Source organism: Macadamia integrifolia, unplaced genomic scaffold (assembly GCF_013358625.1).
Source record: "Macadamia integrifolia cultivar HAES 741 unplaced genomic scaffold, SCU_Mint_v3 scaffold2426, whole genome shotgun sequence".
Lineage (NCBI taxonomy): Eukaryota > Viridiplantae > Streptophyta > Magnoliopsida > Proteales > Proteaceae > Macadamia > Macadamia integrifolia.
Window position 1 is genome coordinate 77,010 of NW_024868710.1, and position 6,000 is coordinate 83,009.

Sequence of the window (6,000 nt, forward strand, 5' to 3'; positions counted from 1 at the left end):
AGGTACCATCACGACCACGACCATGACATAGAGGAATGTAAGGCTCTAAAAAGAGAGATCGACGAGCTAATTAAGGCGGGATACCTGAGCAAATACTTGAAGAAAAAAATTTGGTGAAGGACTACACACTTGAAATGAAGCTGTGCTGAGTAATACTTAGGAAGGAGAAACGGGAAATGAATCTAGTCTACAGAACAGAAATAAACCCGTCAGACCGTCCATATTGACAATAATGGGTGGACTCGGTGCGGAACCCTTTAGAAAGGCAAAGGCACACCATGCTTCATCTGCGTAACTAAGCAGCCATTCAAGAACACTCACGCCAATCCCGTGATCACTTTCTCTGACTCTGATTTGGAAGGACTTAATTGGCCTCACAATGATGTGATAGTCTTGCAACTGATCATTGCTAACCACCCTTCCATAGGGTGTTGATCGACATAGGAGCATCAGTGGTCTCATGTTGTAGAAGCTTATGAGAAGCTGGGCTTCGGCCCAGAAAAACTAAAGCCAACTGCTAGCCCAAAATACGGATTTTTGGGGATGCCATCCGAGATAGAGGGACAATAGAATTACTTGTAACAATGGGAGAAGAACTAAGATCCTCTACCGTCATGGTCACTTTTATGGTGGCGAGGGTGGCCTCGACATATAATGCGATCCTTGGAAAACTGGGCTTAAATAGTTTGGGAGCATTCGCTTGGACTAAGCATATGAAGGTAAAGTTCCCAACATAAAGATTGATCTGCTGATAGACTTGACCGCGGGACATGAGATGCTCACATTCATGGATGCCTACTCAGGCTACAAGCAAATCAGAATGAACAAGAGCGATGAAGAAAATACTGCATTCTTGACCCCTGCTGGAAATTACTGTTATACAGCAATGCCTTTCGGCCTCAAGAACGCTGGCGCAACCTACCAAAGAATGATGAATAACATGTTCAGGGAGTAAATCGGCCGTAACATGGAGGTGTATGTTGTTGATATGCTGGTGAAGAGCACGAAGGAATCCAACCATGTCAATGATTTAAGGAAGTCTTTGAAGTACTCTGAAATAATCAAATGAGGTTGAATCCAAGTAAGTGTGCCTTCGGCATCACCTTTGGCAAGTTCTTGGGTTTCCTTATTTGGGAAAGGGGTATAGAAACAAACCCAGAGAAGATCAGAGCTATATAAGAAATGAACCCGCCAAAGAATGTCAGAGATATACAAAGGCTAAATGGAAGAATCGTTGCGCTGAGCCACTTCATCTCACGAGCTAAAGATAAGTGTCTTCCCTTCAAAGTATTGAAGAATTTACAGAAAGGGAATAGGATCATGTGGACATCGGAGTGTCATGACGCATTCCAAGACTTAAAGCAATACCTGAGCTTCCCACCCCTGCTGGTCTGACCCGAGTTGAAGGAAGATCTTAAGCTATATCTGGCAACATCACCGGCAGTAGTCAACGCGGCCTTGGTAGAAGAAGAAGCAAGAAAGCAAATGCTAATATGCTACATCACCCATTTCTGATATACACAGAAATAAGATACCAGAAAGTTGAAAAACTAGCACTAGCACTGGTAATGGTGGCCCAGAAGCTGAGGCCTTATTTCCAAGCACACCCCATATTAGTATTCATGGGACAACCTCTGAAGAAAGTATTGAATAGCTCGGGGGCCTCGGGTCTCATGGTGGCATGGTCGGTCGAGCTGGGAGAACATGATATCACATACTCGCCGAGGACTTCTCTCAAGGGCCATGCCCTAGCCAATTTTATAGTGGAATGGACACTGTTGAAGAGGAAAGGCTGAAGGTCACTTAGCCTAACACCTAATGGAAGCTACATGTGGATGGGTCGAGCAGCGAGGCTGGGCTAATTATGGTCAGCCCAAAAGGATCCAAAATCCAGCTTGCACTAAGATTTGCCTTCGAAGCCACTAATAATGAGGCAGAATACGAAGCACTTATCGTAGGGCTGAAGCTAGGCAAATCCGTACTAGCCCAAGACCTGACCGCACATAGTGACTGACAACTGGGGATGAACCACATCAATGGGAAAAATAAAGCAAAAGAAGAAAGAATGATCAGGTACTTTTCTAGAGTCTGAACCCTCATTGGCCAGTTTGATGCGTTTATCATATTACTGGTACCTTGGGCTTAAAACGCCTTGGCATACTTACTCTCCAAGTTGGCCTCAAGGAGCTGTGGGGAGCTCGGGACCACGATTTATCTAGAACATCTAGGCAAACCTTGATATATTGAGAAAATTGTGAACTTTACAACAGCCGAGTCAGAGGAAGAGAGTTGGATGGACCCAGTTGTGAAGTATCTTCAAGATGACCAGCTATCGGAGGACCAAGTTGAAGCTAGAAACACAAAGAGAAGAGCTGCCCACTACACTTTACAAGATGGGATGTTGTATAAGAGGTCAACTTCTGGACCTTTGCTAAAGTGCTTGGGACCCAAGAGAGCAGAGGAGGCCTTGCTTGAGGTACATGAAGGAATATGTGGAGGACATATGGGAGGATGAGCCCTAGCCTATAAAGTCTTGCGCCAAGGATTTTATTGGCCAGGAATGCAAAAGGATGCAATGAAGTTTGTCCTGTGATGCCTTAAATACCAGAAACACGCTCCTATCCCGCATTTACCAGCTACCGAGCAGAGCTCCATCCTATGCCCGATCCCATTTGCCATGTGGGGGTGTGGACATCCTGGGCCAGTTCGTGAAGGCAAGGGGAGGATTGAAGTTTCTCATCATTGCTATCAACTACTTCAACAAATGATTAGAAGCAAAGCCCTTGGTCAACATAACAGATATGGCCATGGAAAACTTATTCAAAGATGACGTCATTTATTGGTTTGGGATCCCAAAGGTGTTCATCACTAACAACGGAAAGTTGTTTGACAATCTAGCCTTTAGAAGGTTCTATGCCTGGTACCATATCAACGTCAGAAAAACATAAGCAGCGCATCCACAGTCAAATGACCAAATGAAAAAAGCAAATCAGACACTACTAGATGGCATAAAGAGAAGGCTTGATGAAGCGAAAGGAGCATAGTTGAATGAATTACTAAGCGTTATGTGATCCTACCAAACCAAAGCCAGGACCCCCAATGGGAGAAACACCATTCCATCTCACTTACAAAACATAAGCACTGATACTCATGGACAAAGTTTAAACATCCTTCAGGACAGTAGTATTTGATGAAATTGCCAACAAGGAAGGACTGCGAGCGAACCTTCAAGTGGGAGATTTGGTGCTCAGGAAAGCCAGCATATCTGAGCCCAAAAACATGGGCAAGCTCAGGCCAAATTGGGAAGGACCATATATAGTCTCCAAGGAGTAGGATAATACCCAGAACATGGAATGCAGAGCACCTCAAGAAATTCTACCAGTAAAGCACCCGCAATGGCAACAATACCCATGAATGGATTGAATTTTTCAGCACTTTTCAGCTTTATTTCCATTTCAGTTACAATTAATTTCCAGTTTTTAAGCTTCTATTACTAGAAAGTACATTTTCCTTCAGAATACAGTTTTTTCAAGACGAGTGTTCAAGTTTCAACTCCATCGGATATCTCTGAGAGTGTTGTGAAGTCATGTAATACATCATCCTTGCACAATCTTAATAAAGCATCTAGGTTCATTCGCCTCTATGTTATATTGATACAATGTTTTGTTTTAATAAAAATGCTAAGTCTTGGCCCCAGCTATGGCTTAGCATCGACCCGGCACGACCCTATTACGGTCCTAGCTTAGGCTTGGACTCTTAAGACCTCAGCCTTGAGGCATATGCTAAAAATGCTAAGTCTTGGCCTTGGCTATGGATTAGCAACAGCCCGACACGGCCCTATTACGGTCCTAGCTCAAGCTTAGACTCTTAAGACCTCAGCCTTAAGGCATTAGCTAAAAATGCTAAGTCTTGGCCTCGGCTATGGCTTAGCTTCAGCTTGACATGGCCCTAATATGGTCCTAGCTCAGGCTTGGACTCTCAAGACCTCAGCCTTGAGGCATAAGCTAAAAATGCTAAGTCTTGGCCCCGGTTATGGCTTAGCATTGGCCTGGCATGGCCGAAATTGGGCATCGATTGACACAATCCTATCGTAGTCTAAACCCAAGCCCGGGCACCTGAAGTCTCAGTGAATAAAGCACATTGAAAAGATGCTAAGTCATACACCTTAGTCCAGACTGAGCCCCAGGAATAATCCCCAACAACAGCATCCCAACAAAGAAACTAAGAAGAAAAACTTCCATTAATCTAGAACATCTACATGAGAAAGTTAGAAAAAGGGGGGATGCAAAGAAAATACAATGATTCTACAAAAAAAAAAGGATGAAAAACATCCTCCATACAAGACTCATAAACATTCAAAGAGCAACAGCGGGAGTCTTCTCGGTAGGAGTCTCCTCGGCAGCAGGAGGAGTCTTCTCAGCAGGGGCCATCTCAGCCTCAGGAGGACGAGCCATCTTAGTAGGAGTCTCCTTGACAGAAGAAGAGGTCTGTGGGATAGGAGGGGATTTCTTCCTCTTCTTTTTACCACCACAGGGAGAGTCTGCGTGAGGACCAGTCTCTGGAGGAGCGGATTTCTTATGCATGGCAGTACGGGCACTCACCTGATCCACCTCATCACTTACTTCCTCCACCATGATGCTTCCTTCCAACAAGGAAGGGTCAGGGAGCGGACGGTAGTGCTCATAGTCACTTAGATCTAAGTGAGGGTACTTCCTCAAGAAGAAGTTCACCACTGTGTTAGAGCCAGAATTGAAAGAAGAAGTGCTCAAGCTCAATAGCCACCTGTGCCTCAAGAGAGCTAACGTACCTCTCCATAACCCTCATCTCAACCTCCTTAAGCTCTAAACGATGCTGCTCCTGAAGAGACTAAATTTCCAAATCTTGAGCCGTGTTCTTATGAAGTTCCTCTTGTAGCTCAATAGATTCAGTCTAAAGTGAGTCTTTGGCCTTCACCATCTCACTTTTCTCGAGGAGCAGCTTGCTAACCTCCCCCTCCAACTCTTCACACTTCCTTTAGAAGTTCGTGGACTTTGCCTCCACAACTCGGTGCTCCTTTTTCGAAGACTCTAGCTGACCCCAGACCTGTGCCAACTAGTCCTGGAGCTATTGAGTGTCCTCCTGGGCTTTTATTGCTGAGCTGACATCTTCTTGATGTGTAGCTACGGGTCGAACACAGGTAGAGCAGCCACTTTATTTTTTATTTCTTTTAATAATGCGAAAGTGAACTGATTAATGGTTGTGATCTAATTCTAATTACCATCCTAAACATATGTATTTAAAATAACGTCCTAACCATTCGTCATCTAAGAATTTAAAGACACAAGCCACACAATTAAAATTAAATAAATAAATAACTGAAAATAAACAACCCACGTAATTAAAAAATAAATAAATAAATAAAGGAAGAAAAAAAATGCTGAAATAAAAATAAAGTAAAAGAAAGGGGGTAAAGCTAGAGAAAGACTCACAAGTAGGTTTCTCTACTTAGCCCGAGGGATGCATCATAATATGAGCTTCCCTACTTGACCAGAGAGTCACTCTTACAAGGGTTACTCTACTTGACTTTAGGGAAAGGGAGACAATTAAAATAAAAGCAATAAATTGATGGTTCTATGGCTAGGAGGGGCAAACCCAACACATACACTAGCCATGAACCTTGGGGGAAAGGGATAGCAATAATGTAACGACTGAAAATAAAAATCCTAAATTAAGAAAGAAAGGGTAGTCAGAAGAGGGAATGAGAGGGGGGAGAGAAGACTACTGAAGGAGCCTACTTACTTGAATCAATGCTTGAACTTGAAAAAAAAAATTGCTCCACGGCTCGTGATCTTGTCACCTAGATCTAAGCCTAGAACTATAACTTAAAAAATTACAACTCAATTGCATAAATCATAAACATAAAAAGGCTGAATAAAAATAAAAGAGTGCTTGCATTAATTGACATAAAAAACTATTACAAAAGTGATTAAAGCAAAAATAGAGAAGAACTAGAACTAAAGA